Source organism: Carettochelys insculpta, chromosome 5 (assembly GCF_033958435.1).
Source record: "Carettochelys insculpta isolate YL-2023 chromosome 5, ASM3395843v1, whole genome shotgun sequence".
In the NCBI taxonomy this organism is placed as follows: domain Eukaryota; kingdom Metazoa; phylum Chordata; order Testudines; family Carettochelyidae; genus Carettochelys; species Carettochelys insculpta.
Window position 1 is genome coordinate 45839830 of NC_134141.1, and position 16048 is coordinate 45855877.

Consider the following 16048-nt stretch of genomic DNA (forward strand, 5'->3'; position numbering starts at 1 on the left):
AGCTTGCCGGGAGGGGGCTTGCCTGCCCCTGTGCGCGCCTGGCCCCTGGCTCCGCCGGCCCAGCGGGGATCTCCCAGCAGGGGGCGGCAGCGTGTCCCCGGCCGGCGCGCCTGCTGGCCCGGGAGTCCCCGCCTGTGTCGGAACGCAGCGGCCGGGCACTCGTTATTGGCCGAGCGCGCTGCGCTGTGGCAGAGGGAGACGAAGGCAGCCGCGGGGGCGCAGCGGGGTCCAGAACACCCTCCTCGGGTCAGCGCGGGGCGGCGCGGCCACTCGTGGGACGCGCCAGGTGGCGGCGGAGAAGCGGCTCCGTGCCTGTCCCAGCAGCAGCAGCAGCCGCCGCCGCCGCCCAGCTCCCCCAGCCGGGCGAGCGCCCCAGCCCCTGGCGGCCAGCGGGAGGAGACCTCCTCCTCCTCCAGCCCCACCCTCCGGGGGCAGCTTCCTACCCTGCTTCCGCGCCGGGGAGCAGCTGGCTGGAGGCGAAGCCCCCTGCAGCCGGGGCAGCCAGCGCCGTGCGCGCAGCGCGGAGGACTCCGCTGGGGCGCAGCTCAGCATCGCCGGGGCAGGTAAGGACGCGGGCCGCGGCCTGGGGCTCTGCTTGGCACAGGTGGGGGGTGGCGGCCAGGCTGCGAGCGGTTTGGGAGTGCGGGAAAGGTCCCCTCAGTGATGCTGGTGGAAGGGCCAGGACCCCCGTTGGGATCTCAGCCCCCGCACCCCTCCCCTTTTTGTGGGGCGCCCTATGGCGCACTGGGCATTTCGCCCCGGCTCGTTTGCAGCCGCCTCTGCGCCCGCCGTTCCGCTCCCGGGGAGCCGGGAGGTGTCAGCCTGGGATGCTCTTGTCCTTTGCTCTGGCAACTTTGGACTCACTTTTCCGCTAACGGTTACTCGAGGTTTGCGGCGGCAGGGATGTTTGCCGGGTCCCCGAGCCGGGGGAGCTGCGGGGCCACTTGCCCTCCACACTCCAGAACAGGGTCGGAGGCGGATTTCGGGTGAAGTCTGAGCCATTCCCCACTTTTTGGGAGCTCCACAGTCTGAGTTAGTGGAAATCTTGGAGATGGGTTCTCGGTGAACACTGGTTGGAGGGATCATGGTTTTCTTTTTCCTCTCCATGGATACAATAAGAAGCGTTTCCTCTTGTGATTTGGGGACCTCTTGTTGACGTTTTTCTATGTATGAAGGAGAAAATTGATTTTGTTCACTTCTTATTATAGATCATATACCTTCTTGTAGCACCCCATCAGGTGTGATATTTTAACAGTGACATTTTGTTCCAGACTGTGATTTTAAACAAACTATAAAGCAGACTTCTGTAATCCACTCAAAACCATGTGTGCTACAGTGTTTAGACAGAATTTTTCTAACTCAAAGCCAGATGGAAAATAACATTTAAATATTTTTCCTCTGCAAAGTGTAGCTTTTCTTCATAGTCCTCTTGCTTTCAACATTATTATTATTTGGAAATGAATAACTTTACAGAGTAGTCAGGGCGACAGGATTATCTCTTCTGGGTAAAGTCCTAAGTAGGCATTCCAGTCAAAACAACCGAAGCCCTCCTTCACCACGTTTTATAACACCCTTCTACCCCCCTTGCTTTGGGACTTGATTCTGTATTCACTCAAATCACAGAGGGGTAGCTGTGTTAGGCTGTAACTTCAAAAACAAGAAGCCACTCTGTGGCACCTTAGAGACTAACACATTTATTGGGTCAATAGCTTTCATGTTCATTTCAATGCAGATCAAGCCTATGAGTGGCAGAGCACATTAGTAGCAGGGGAACTGTTCCTTAAGATGGTTTAGGATTTTTCTTTGAAGACTCCACATTGGCCGGGCTCATTTGTGTTGTGTTGTTTGTGTTTGTACCTGAACAAACAAAAGGAAAAGGGTTTCAAAAGCCCTTTTTTACAGGCATCTAACTCAGTGGTTCTCAAACTTTTGCATTTGTGACGCCTTTCACCCAGCAAGTCTCTGAGTGCAATCTCCTTTATAAATTAAAACCACATTGTTTTTATATGTAATACAATCATAAATGCTGGAAGTGAAGGAGGGTTTTGGTGTGGACACTGACAGCTCATCACCCCCTGAGGGAGTCATGATCCCAGTTTGAGAGCCCCTGAACTAATGTAATCTCTAACAGCACTTCTGAAAATATTGTGCAGTAGAGGAGATATGGGAATGTAAATGGTGGAAAACACCTGCACGCCTGCCTTATAACTTGCCTGTGTAGAGGGGTATCTGCATAAATACTTTCACCAGTGAAACTGCCCTTTCACCAGTGAAACTGTAAGCATTTTTGAAGTGTAAATATTTCCTGTTTTTGTTTCTGCCAACCCTTAGTTACATTTCAATTGGAATTAAGAGACACAGATCAGCTATAAAAAACGAAATTCTATTTTCAGAATAACCAGTGGATGAATTTCCTAGAATGAGCTAAGAACACAGATTAGTTCAGAATTTTATGAGTTCTTCAAAGATGTTTCTGTAAGATTCTTCCCTGTGGGCAGAATATAAATGTGGTTCCTACACCATTCACCATGTTAATGCTTTTTCTATATTGAGTGCCTATACTTGAGTCTGAAATCCCTTCACTCTCCCTAAGGTCTGAAATCTTTATTCAGAGTATGTAATCAAAGCACGGTATCGTATGCTAAAAGTAGTGAGATTTTCAACTATGCTCGGCAATGTTGAATAGTTTGGAGGAAAGATAACAATGACTTCAGAAAAATATTATTGTTCAACAACTTTTGCAACTAAAAGCCAGTTTGGAGAAGTGTTGCTTGCCTGTACTTAAAAGATGCATTGACTGAACAGTGGCGTCATCTAGTATGAGACTGAAATGAACAGCTGGGTTCAGACCTCAATTTCACTGTAAACAAGCCTGAAAGGCAGTTGTACCCAAAACCAAAACTCAGGGAGAAAGCATACATAATTAGGTAGATGCATTCTTCTTGAAGGAAAACAGGGGCTGGAACCAGGGCGGTTGACAAACTTTGCTGGGCCCTGAGCAATGTGTGTGTAGGGCTTGTCTCCAAGCTTCCAGAAGGGGAAGGGTCTCAGGCAAAGGGACAGGAGTAGCCTCCCCCAGCCAGCCCTCAACACCATGCAGACTGTGCTACAAAGAGCTCCGACAGCAATTTGAAAGCCTTGGGGCTCTGTTTGCTGCTGTCACTGTTGTAGCAGCAATGGCAGCCTGGGCCCCATGCCATTTTAAATTGACAGGCCCTGGGGCAACTACCTCCCCTCCCGCATTGGCAGCCCTGGGTAGAACTGACTGAGCTGAAGGAGAAATTGAGGAAAGTAGCAATTTAGGTGGGGGAAATGTTTGGCTTCCTAATAGATACCCAGTGACTAGCAGTTTTTATTGTCAGTCTCAAGTTAGATATACCAGCCAGCCAGAAGTGAAACAGAAGATTTTTAATAAATTGGATGTGCCATATAGCTTAGATGCTTTTGGGTGTATCCAACTTGTACACATGCACAACTTGAAAATGAGGGTCTTATATTTTAAAAAAATCATTTTTCCTACGAAAGCAGTTGGGTCTGCCATATATTCTTGTTTTACAACCAAATTTGAATTTAGGTTGCCCTTTAACAAATGTCCTTAAAAAAGAAATTTCAAGTCAAGAGTGGCTAACATTTTAAAATAGTGTCTTTGATCAAGAAGTTGGACAGTTTATAGGACTGAAAATGAATCTTTTACCTATAGCTCACTAGGTTTAATTCATAACTGCCCCCAAATGGTGATCTATTGTCCTTTCAGTGGTCTATCTAAAATGAATTGTTAGCTCAATCTTCTTTTCCCTGAATAAGCTTTCCATCCTACATAACTAACCAGTATCAACGAGTAAAAAGTCCTACCCTGTGTCTACACGTGCCCCTTCCTTTCGAAAGGGGCATGTTAATGAGCGGGTTCGAAAGATGCTAATGAGGCACTGCAATGAATATGCAGCACCTCATTAGCATAATGGCAGCCGCAGTGATTTGAAAGTGTGGCTTTTCAAATCACACGCCACCCGTGGAGACGGGACCTTCCAAAAGGATCTCCCCTAGTTTTCGAAAGCCCTTCTTCCGATCACCAGATAGGAAGAAGGGCTTTCAAAAACTGGGGGGGTCCTTTTGGAAGGTCCCGTCTCCACGAGCGGCATGTGATTCGAAAAGCCGCACTTTCAAATCGCCTTGGCCACCAATATGCTAATGAGGTGCTGCATATTCATTGCAGTGCCTCATTAGCATCTTTCGAACCCGCTCATTAACATGCCCCTTTTGAAAGGAAGGGGCACGTGTAGACCCAGCCCAAGAGACTGAATTTTCCTGTTACATCTAGTCTACCTCTATGCTAGCAAACCTTGTAGCTTTAATTCTCTACATGCCATAGGAACAGTACAGGAAGCTGTAGTGTGGAAACTTAGATGACACAGTGGTAAAAATGCCTGAGTTCTGTTTACATGGCAGCTCCCACCTTTGCTATCACTGGTGGAACTGCACTGAGAGTGCAGTACAGCTGTTAAGTAGACTAAGAACCTAGAGTAGGTTCCTCTAGACCAGGCATCTAGGAGAAAAATGTAGGGAATGTTACTCTACCGTTGCATGTGCTGTACCTAGTTTGTAGATAAATTAGGAATTTCAGTCTCCTGGTGGTTCATCCAGCACCTACCATGAGCATAACGACTAAGAGGGGGGAATATAAGAGAGCTCTGTAAAATCATGACAGGCATGTAGAAAGTACAAAAAGAAGTGTTATTTACTTCTTCTCACAACACAAGAACCAGTGATGACCAAATTATATTGGGTTTAAAACAAATAAAAGGAAGTAGTTCTTCACACAACACAGTCAGTCTGTGGAACTCCTTGCCAGAGGATGTTGTGAAGGACAGGACACTAAAAAGGTTCAAAAAAGATATAGATAAATTCATGGAGGTGAGGTCCATCAATGGCTATTAGCCAGGATGGGTCGAGATGGTGTCCTTTGCTTTCTTTGTCAGAAGCTGGGAATGATCCCTGGTTGACTACCTGTTCTGTTCACACCCTCTGAAGCACCTGGGATTGGCCACTGTTGAAGGAAAGGATACTGATCTAAGCAAACCTATGGTCTGGCCCAATATTACCATCCCTATGTTCTGTGGATCATACATTTTTAAAAGGCAGACGTAATAACTGAGTGCAACCATTTAATGAGGCAGTAGTTTTGATTTCTCAAAAGCAGAAGGATCACAGGAAACGTATTTATATTTAGGTTTAACTGACAAAATATTGAGTTGTATGGAGGTGGTTTTTGGCTGCAGCTTGTAAGTGACCCTTGCGTTTCCATTTAAATTACCTGAGTAAAGTTTTATACAGCGTATTTCACACCTTTTTGTTGTACAGGAATTATCAGATGTCTTTTTGTTATGGAAACTAAGTTGCTTTTGGAAAAATAATGCAGAGTACTTGCACATGTGATGAAATCCTAGGAACTAGTTAAGATTGTTTGTGTTTCTAAACAACACATTACAAAATAAACATTAAATATTAAATATATTATTTATTATTTATCAGTTTACTCAGTGTATGGTCTTATCGATATCAGAATCTGACCATGTGGTTCCCATGGTTACTTTCTTTCTACCTAAGTCTGGTTCCCTTACATTGAATAGTACTGTACATTACAAACAGTCCCAATTAAATCAGTGGGACTAACTGAGAAGCAAAGTGCAGCCATGATCAGGAAGGCTAATGGAACTTGACCCTAGATGTGCAATGATATCTAATATCTGTTTAATTTAGGGCATTAATCTCTAACAATTTTTACTTGCATCTGTTTCAGAGACTTAGAAACATAAATTAAAAGCAATGTAGCACAAATTTGTACATGCTGTGCCAGTTTTCTTTTCATCTAGGCATATAAAATTCTGAGAAAAATCTGTATTTTCAACTAGTAAATGGCTTTCTAATTAATTGAGTCTATTGATATCAACTACAGCCATCTTGTCAGAAAAATAGGAAGATCGTTCGGGGTTGGGGAGTTAGCTGGGGAATTGGGTTTGCTGATAGTTTGCTTAATTGTGTCAGCGTTTCCGTTAATAAACCTGTGCAAATCAGTTGGCTTTTATCCAGGTGAAGCATCTGTTCAGGGCTGCAGGTAGTTCAGTTTGTGAGATGTGCAAATTAGTTTTCAGGCTGAAATTTAGAAAGGCAAGTCTAGTTGCAGCTCTTGTAACAATTCAATTTAAACAATTTATTTCTGTTTCTTATCTAATCAGCAAAGAAACTGATACCTAATGTGCACTGAAACAATAATTTTGAACTCCCTCAATGTGTAAGGCAATGATTTCTAGATGAATGAGTATGGGATAGGGCATTAGAAATTGTAAGCTTGGCTCTACCATTGATTCAGTGTGTGACTTCAGACAAAACAGTCTCTGACTCAGATTCTCTAACTGTAAAATTGGGATAATTCTAAATCTATCTAATGTTTAATTACTGAATACACAGGGATTCATTAGTTAATAGTTATAAAGCAGCTTGAAAGTGAAAAGCTCTGTATGAGTATCTGTTGAGGTTGTGTGTTGTGGTAGCACCCAGGAGCCTGAGTTACAGATCAGGACCTCATTGTGGAAGGCATTTTACAAACACTGCCCCAAAGAGCTTATCATGTAACTTTTAGAGTACAGGTAGATATAGACAGACCAATGGGAGACTACAAGCAAGCAATGAGACAGTCTTGGTAAGCATGGTAAACAGTCAAGCTTTATATTGGCGTCATGGAAAGGGAGTGTTTAAAAGAGGAAAGTGATATGGCTTTGCAGATGTTCACAGGGAGGTCCTCCCAAATGTGCAGGGCAGCATGGGAGAAAGTTTGTTTGAAAATATACCAAGAGAGTGATGAATACTGGCATCATTTGTCAACTGGAGTCAGGAGTCAAATCCAGATAGCTGATGAGGAATGACAGACAGATGAAAGGCAAATAGTGAAGACAAATAATTAATGTTTGATGTGATAGAGAAAAGGGAGCCAGGGCAGGAACGCAAAGTTTGGGAGTGACATAGTGAGAATGAAGAGCTAAGAAATCTCTTTTTGCATCAGCATCCTCAGTTAACACAAATGGGGGTAAGATTTTATTTGTCAGGCCAGAGAAAAATATGTTACAGTGACAGAGAGGGGAAGTGATAAGATCTTGGATGACTGTTGCAGTGGTGTGGATGAATAGATACAACCATACTTTTGCACCATGGCAGAAAGAATTGGCAAGGTACAGACCCAGCGTGAATATGATGAGATAGGGCAGACTCAAAAGGGATACCCAGGTTCCAGGGAGAAGGATGGTGGTACTGTCTATAATGGTGCAGAAAGAAAGGAACGGGGCCAGTTTAGGAGAGAAAGTTTAGGAGCTCTGTTTTTGTCATGCTGAGCTGAAGCTAATGGCTAGGTATCCACCAAGAGAAGTTTAAGAATGGACAGAAGGAAACACTCCTGAAGTGGAGAGGTAAAGCTGTGAATTGTCAGCACAGAAATTGTAGATGGATTTGTGATTGCAAATGAGATGCACAGATGCATAGCATAAGAGGGAGAAGAGAAGGGGATCGAATACCTGTTTAACCGACATAGGAAGTTGGAGGGTGGTGGGGCCAACCTCCCAAGCGACACACTGACGGAGCAGCTAAGAAACTTTAAAAAAAAAAAAAAGAAGGCAGAGAGGACTAAGTCATGGAAGCTGAGGGAGGGCAAGATTTCAAGACTCTGATCAGTGCTGTTGAAGGCAGCTGATTGAGGTGGATGAGGCTGGAGTACTGGTTCTGAGATTTGATCAGGAGGAGGTAGTTAGAGACTGATAAGAGCCTTTTCAGAGGGAATGTGGGCAGAAGCTGGGCTGGAAATTGAATAATTATTTTATTAGTTTGCACTTGGGAAACAATAAACAAATAGATTGTTGTTTCACACATTTTACCAAGTTAGTTGGAATAAATCATATTTTTGTGAGAACTTTTAGGCACCTGCAACTCTTTCTGCTGAGTGCCCAGACCTATCAGGTTATGTCTAGACTAGAGAGTTTTGTTGACAAAATGTCCATTTTGTTGGCAAAACTGGTGGAGCATTCAGATTCCCAAGGGCATTCTGTTGACTTACTGTCAACAGAATGCAGCACTTTTGTCGACAGCTGTACCCCATTCACCACAAGGAGGACAACAAGCCAGTTTGGACATTCCGGGGACCCTTCTTTTGACAGAAGAGGCTTCTGGGACACTGGGCAACCCTGTCTGCTGTGCTTCCGGTTGGCCGTTTTGCCAATAGAACAGCCAGGCAGTCTGTCCGCTCTCTGTTGATAGAGCAGACTGCTCTTTCGATCTACTTTGGTGGTCTGGCTGTGATCTGACAACAGAAGATTTTGTCGGAAGATATCTTCTGCTGAGAAATCCCTCTAGTCTAGACATAGCCTCAGATTTTCGAGCAGGTATATTTTATTTCTGTTGTTACTTTCATTCAGTTCTTTAATTCTCCTGCAGTATATTTTTTATTATCTAAACAATTTAACACTTGGATTGGGTTTTGATTCTTCCATGCAATTAGAAAATGTATCATTATTTAAATGCTAGCTAATTCATGCTATTTGCTTCATTGTTCTTGTGACAGGTTGAGAAAATGAAGAATTGGTTGAATTAGATTAGAGATTTTGAAACTTCATTCCCAAAGTTTTAGTAATCAGCTCTCCTAATAAACTGTGTAGTCAAATAGTTCTGAGCACAGGGGTCTGCTAAAGAGAGCCCGCAAAGTGGATGATTTGTGTGAAAGCATGCCTTCCTGTTTAAACCCGGAGTGACAATAGTGGTAACATGAAACTGTTCATGCGACAACTTGACAAAGAAGCCATTATGTCTGGCATCAGAGCCTACTGAAGCCAGTATTCAAACTAAGCTTAATAGCCCCAAAAAAACGAATGGATTGGAAGCAGTCTTATGTAAAAAACATGGAGAGGTGAAGGTCGACAGCAGCTACACTGTTTACAGTGACATAACTGACGCAGTTTTCGTATATGGTTTTTGTAAGCTGCTGTATGGATGCTCCACAAACACTAGTGTTAGTTTTGAATGAAATTCTGCCAATAGATATGTGTATCTTACACTGATAAAACTTAAATAGGAGTTGTACCCACTTATGTTTGTGGGTAGCATTTAGCCCTTGTCTTAAGAATCCTTTCCAAGATATTCATAACCCTGTGCCAGAATTACAAGACTCAAAAAAAAAAGTCCCAGAATACTTGCACACTATGGTAGCTGTGGCCCTCAGAGGCAGCAGACTTGCGTCATCTACTGTAAGCCTATTTAAAAATTAGGATAAGACAGATAAGAAATGTATTTGTTTAAAAACAACTGTTCCTCCTCTACTGCCTTTGCTATTCCCTTACCACACTCCCCAGCATCCAGCTGAGTTTCTCATGCTGGGAGCTGAGGGCAGTATTTTGGCCTTACTCCATAGATAAGAGTAATGATACTTGATCATTTTGCTGCCTTATTTTGGATCCAGCTCTGACTTTAATCTCTTTTAAAACATGTTTACCCATAAACATTTAGCTCAAAGGCAACCTGTAACTCTCAAGAAGATCTTGATTTGGTGTTGTGGGTGTTTTTTAAACTTTATTTTCTGCTACTATACAATGCAAAAGTACAGGGAGTTAAGCTTCCACAGGCTGACTTATGGTCTACTCATATTTTTCATTGTATCTTGATTATACTGTGTTAGAATGTTTTGAATAAAGAGTTGTAAAGCTTCAGATTACATGGATAAAAATTATTGCATTTGGCTTATGACACACTTTTTTTTACCCTTTCCTTGTGAGTACTTGATTTTGGAGACCCTTGAAGAACAAAAAAACAAACAAAACAGAACAAACAAAAACTACAAAAGGAAGTTCACACTGGTAACAGAAGTATGTTAAATAACATATCATGTTTATTACAGTCTCTCTTCATTAGGTCTTTTTGCTGTAACCACAATTACTTATGATTGTACTAGTTTGTGTTGACATAGATTCAGTTAAGGAATGTTAGATTGTATTTTGTTCTTATGATTGCTTTCAAAAGGGGTTCTAAAAATCTTAATGTAGATGTACTAGTATTTAAATATTAACTACATAGCATAAGAGAGTCTTGGGAGAAGATGCATCTATTATTTATATATAAAACATCAGCAAAAACAAAGGGCCAAATTCTGTTCAGTACAACACTCATCCATCACTGTTGCTTGCTCATAGGGGTGAGTGTTGACACGTACACCATTGACCTCAAAGTGCCATTGTTATGTGTAATTGCTCACTATGTGATGACTTGGGTAATCAGGATCTCTGTGGACAGAGTACTTTAATTTATAAATGGCTGTCTTCAAAATCGTTATTTTTCAAACGTTTCAAAAATTTATAAATGGCTCTTTTCAAAACCATTATTAAGCATGATGACTAAAATCAGACATTTTAATAACTGATTCATTGACAGTAAAAATCACATTTGCCTACTTTTTTGTATGGTTTTCCTTGGTTAGCACCATGTACTTATGATAATGGGGACAGTGCAGAGCTACACTGATCCAGGAGAAGCACTGGGAAGGATACGGTTTCAGGGAATCAGGAGAACAGAATCAGACCCCTGTTAGCTTCTCTCCTAAGGCGTTAAATATATGTTTTGGTCAGGTTTTTAGTGGAAAGAGGTAAATCCATAGAACTTTGAAGATACCACCCATCCAGAGAGAGACTAGGCTGTTGAGGCTGCATCTACACTATGAGATAAAATTGTATTTAAGGCATTTAGCTTGATTGTACCAAGTGCCTGTCTTCACTATAGATACCATTAGCTCGATTTTTGGAGCCCTAAAATTGATATAATATCATTGGAACCTGATGGGTGTAGCATTCAGGTCAAATCTAGAATTCCAAATGAAGGCTAGTGTGGACATGCCATGTCTTTAAATCGAATCCATTAGCCTCCAGAGGTGTCCTGTATGTGCCATACAATTCCTCACAGTTCTGTTCTCCGCTCTGGCCTCTTCCATCTCCACTGCTCTCAGGTGCACAGGAACTGGGCAACAGGAAGACCGTTTCATTTGGCACCGGGAAGCCCATGGCTGTAGGGTCATGCTTGTGTGAGAGGCTGAAAAACTTCTTTCTTTCTTTGCTATTAGCACAGCTGTGTGGTCTATGGGTTCTGTCTGCTTCCGCTAGCTGTCTTTTTTTTTTTTTTTTTTTGTGCTGCTTGGCACCAGCCTCTGCCCCCCATGCTCCCCCCACAACAAATGGCAACTAGGCTGTGGGTGGGGGTCATGCTTGTATGAGAGGTCAAGAAACTTCTTTTCAGCCGTTTACATTTTTGTCCTGCCCACTCCACCCAACCCACATCCTGTCTCTTCCTTCCCCCAGAAGCACCACGCAGTCTGGAAATTTCACACACCCAGCAGCATCATGTGGCTTGACCTCGAGCCAGTAAAAGGATGTGCTGAACATGCGACCAGGCAGCTTGTGATGGCGAGGGTCCTGAAGCCTCCTGGGGGAAGTCTCCCATGACAGATAAGATACTTGGGAGCTGGCTGGCAGCTATTCAGGGGCCATGCAGCCAACAAAGGGGAAGTCTCCCTCAGCAGATAAGATACTCAGGAGCTGGCTGGAAGCTATTCAGGGGCCTTGCAGCAGCTGACTGTGAGAGAAGTCTCCCTTGGTGGTTAAGATATTCGAGGGCTGGCTGCCATTTGGAGGCTGTGAATTCAGGTATAAGGGACTGGCGACAGAGGGGGACTTAGCTGTCAGAGGCACATCCATAGGGCCTCTGTACTGCCAGCACGCCCCCTGCCAACAGTAAAATCTTGTGTGGCTGTGCTAATTAGCTGCGTGAGTTTGCGAATAGTCCTCCATTTGCAATTTTGTGACCTGTCATTTGCATAGTGCTGCCGGCAGCAATGCTGTGCTAACGAGCCATCTAGATGCAGCCTAGGAGAATAAGGGACTGCAAAGTATGGAGTTGAGCTAGACAGTCTGTTTTTATTTTGTGGGAGACAGCCTTCAAGAACAGGATCTTAACTTTTTTTTTTTAAGTTTTAGAACTTTGTCAGGCTTTCTGTAAAAGCTAGGCTTTCCCCTTATGTGAGAAACAGTATGCAAATGATGCCTGTGAGTTTTGTATGCACTATTGTTGAGGAATGTTCTGCAGGTCACAGAGCACCATTGTTAATGCAGTGGATTTTATTTACCCATATGATTACCATTTTGTTCATAAGAGACCCTTTAACATCACTGGTAGTGCCTTTAAATCATTATCACTTGAAAGAGGGATGGCTCTTTATTTGGAGATTACATAAAAATAGAGGTATAAATATCTCATTGTATTATTATGAAAAGCAAAGTTCATAGTTTCTGAGTTAGTCTGTATCGTCAAAAACAAGAAGTCCTGTGGCACTTTACAGACTAACAGATATTTTATGGCATAAGCTTTTGTGGGCAAAGATGCATGAGGCGAAGTGGGTCTTTGCCCTCAAAAGCTTATGCTATAAAATATCTGTTAGTCTATGAAGTGCCACAGGTCGTCTTCTAGTTTTTAAAGTTCATAGAATGGTATTTTATTGTTTCCTGTTTTCACAAGGATTAAAATAGAGGAACTTAATGCTAGGTAATGAAAAATATGTTTATGACAAGAAATTTAGATCTAAAATGATTGTTTTAAAGCACTGATTACACTTTATTTTATATCTTATTAGTTACAGAGGTTAAAAAAGCAGCAACTAGGTGTAAGTTTTTGACTGTGTGGTATATGACTTCTGCATAGATCATAGTACTGAAGTGGTGTTGATTGATACTGTTTGGTGCACTAGATTAGTTCTACTGCATACTACTTGATGACCAAGTTATACGTTTGGGTGACATAATCTCCTTTTCCTCAGATGGAGTACTATATTCAGGTCTGGTCGCCACACAAAATGTGGACAAATTGGAGAGAGTCTGAAGAACAGCAACAGAAAAGAATTAGAACTGATAGTTCAGGAAAGTTTAAAAAAATCTCAGCATGTTTACTCTTTAGAAAAGAGGACTGAAGAAAGTTTTAAAATATTATTAATAAAGGTTGTTACAAATAGGACAAAACTCTGGAATAAGCTCCCTGGGGATGTGGAATACCTCTCATTAGAGGTTTTTATGAACATGGTTGACTAACCTGTCAGAGATGATCTGTGTTTAGTTGCTCCTGAAGAAGCACAAGAGGGGCTGGAGCTGGTGACTTCTCGAGGTCCCTTCCCTACGTTTCTGTGATTCTATCCACTTGAAGAAGTTGGACACCGTGTTTTCCAAGTTAAAAGAGCCTGGTCTCAAACTGAGGCCTAGCAAAGGTTTGTTGAGGATGTTAGTTCAGTTCCTAGGACACACAGTTATGGCTCAAGGTAGATGAAGTAGATGAGTAGAGTAGATGAAGAAAAGCTTTGGTTAATTGGCATATACCATCTAGTCCACAACAATTCTTAGGATTTGCGAGCTATGCCAGGTGATTTATTCCCCAATTCTCTGAAGTTGCTGCCCTTCTAGTTAAGTTGGTGGTGCAAACAAAAAGATAAAAGAGGGAGGTCTTACCACCATTTGTCTGGGATTAAACTTGTCAATGTTTTCAAAGATCTACATATTAGTTGGAGTATCCTGACTTTGTTTACTAGTCATTCTCACATGTGGACTTGGTTTAGGAGCTGTATTCAGCTAGAAGCAAGATGGAATGGAAAAAGTAATTGCAGATGCAAACAGGATACTGAGAAATGTAGAAGAAATAAGAACGACTGTGTGTTGAAGTTGACTGTACTTGCCATGAAGTGGGTGGTGACTGAAGAATTCAAAGATCATTTCCTGTTCAAAAATTGGTTGGACCACATGGATCTCATGGACCACAACCCAGTGAGATATTTGGATACTGCCAATCTGGGAGCAACTGAACAGAGATGGGTAGCCCAACTGGTAGATTTCCAGTTTGACTTGTGTTACAAACCTAGTTACTCCAGCTAGAATGCTGATATCCTGGCCTGGAGGGGAGGTCCCAGAAATTGAAAATGCCAAGCATTTTCTTATGATAGCAGCAAAGGATATGAAAGATGAGTTTTTGGACTGTAAGCTCAAATAGGGAAGTTGGTTCTGGAGAGTCTCTGAGAAAAATCTAAGCCAGATGTGCTGTAAAATCACTCAAAATCAAATGAAAAAGATGTTATGTCTCCATAGGCCATTTTTGCAGGCTCCAAGCTGAAGACCCATGCATTAGAACCATCATGACGCTTTGGTTCCAGAGGTACCATGGAAGTCATCCAGTGGAGTTGCTGTTGGCTGAATATTGCACGAGAGATTGCACATTGTCTAAGGACCGGTTTCCCTGTCAGAGAACCACATTAGAATATATAAATATATCTTGTCCATTGGAGGTGGTAGATCTGGATATTTGTAGATACCTATTACTAGAGAAGACACCTGATAGGTTTGAGAATGTAGTGTTAATAACAGATATGTTCACTCATTTTACCAGTTCAGTACTCACACTGTATTAAACAGCACCTACAAGGGTAGAGCCCTAATACAACATTGGGTTGTACATTACAGATGTCCAGCATGTCTGCCTTCTGATTAAGATTGGAATTTTGAATCCAGCATGATAGTAGAACTGTGTTGAATATCTCATATTGCTAAGGACACTCCCTTATCATCCACCAGGGAATAAGGATTGTGAAAATTTTACCTGTACCATACTTGAGATGTTTGGGACTCTGCAATCTGAAGGAAAGTGGGGATGGAAGGGCTATCTACTGAGTTTGTTCTGGCAAACAGAAGCCATGTGTACTAACAACGGGTTATGCACCAATCTGTCTGTTGTTTGGGAAAGATCCATGGTTGCTCACAGATACAGTATGGTAGTTAGCTCAGCTTGACGTTGAAATTGGAGGTACTAGATGAATGGGTACACAAACACCACCAGAAGTTCATGCTGGCCTGTGAGAAGTGTCAGAAAAATCAGCTTAGTCTCAGAAGAGGGCCTTTGATTGTAAATCTTACAGGGCAATCACCAATACTGGTGACCAAGTGCTAGTCAAGAAACACAAGTCAAGTGGCTAAAATAAATAGGGAAGAGAAGGGAAGCAGTGACCTACATAAAGCCGAGATGCCTGTCCTGGAAAATCCGTGCTTACCGCTTTATCCAAGCGTTCAGTGTATAAGGAAGCAAGACATTATGCTGGGATCAGCTCAGGTTATGGCCTTTGCCTCCCAAATCAGTAAGACAGAGAGCCCCAGCTAAATCTGATATGCTGGGGAACATATATAATAGTGGCAGAAAGAGGGAGAAATGCGTTCCTTAAATGTAAGCCACTGAACCAGTTGCAAAGTCCAAGCCAGAGATAGGCAGTCCTGAATGGGTGGCCATGGCAGATGAATCTGTAAGTTACAAGGATGACCTAGACCGGACTTCTTAGGGAGTCAGTTTAGGAGCTCCAACAGACCCACCCAGTCCACTAGGACTCTCCTACCAACCAGGTAGCTCAATGATTGTGTGGTAGAGTGAAAGTGTTTTTGTGTATTTTGTGAAATACAACTAATTTGTATCTAATCCATTTCAGTGTCTAATGTTTTGATTCCCTACATGCATATAGTCATGGACGTTATTAACTTGGCTAGTGTCTTGCTGCCTTGTACAGTGAATGCTTGGATAAAGTGGTAAGCATGGATTTTCCAGGACCATGAGATACCTGCTGTGATGTGGTTCCTCCTCTCTCCCCAACATGTTATGTGATATCAAACTGAACATTCTTCAGGTATTTCCAGAAACTGGGGGAGGGGTAAGCTGTGAAAAACACAAGGGAATGTAATGGGACAGGTGACCCCTTACAGAAACTTGTCATTTTTTTTTTGATTGGTCCTCTCCCCCATACAAGGGAGATAAGGGAAGGCCTGAGAAGAAGTCAGGATCTTCAAACTGGTTGACCAGGGATGCAAACCAGTCAGAGATCCCAGCTCAGATCCTGGCCTCTGTGTGTGCTGGTGGGAGGAGGAACAGAGCAGTGCAAGAGAAGACATGAGGTGAGGAGGCT

The 16048-nt window shown here is 42.7% G+C and overlaps 1 protein-coding gene across 1 annotated transcript in view; it reads left to right on the plus strand.

The window, feature by feature from the left end:
• The first annotated feature begins 271 nt into the window (after nucleotides 1–271).
• Nucleotides 272–16048, plus strand: part of MEGF10 (multiple EGF like domains 10) — a 151825-nt gene continuing 136048 nt past the window's right edge. The window contains exon 1 of the mRNA XM_074995035.1: nucleotides 272–563. The gene's annotated coding sequence lies outside the window, so the exon portion shown is untranslated. The remainder of the gene's footprint in view (nucleotides 564–16048) is intronic.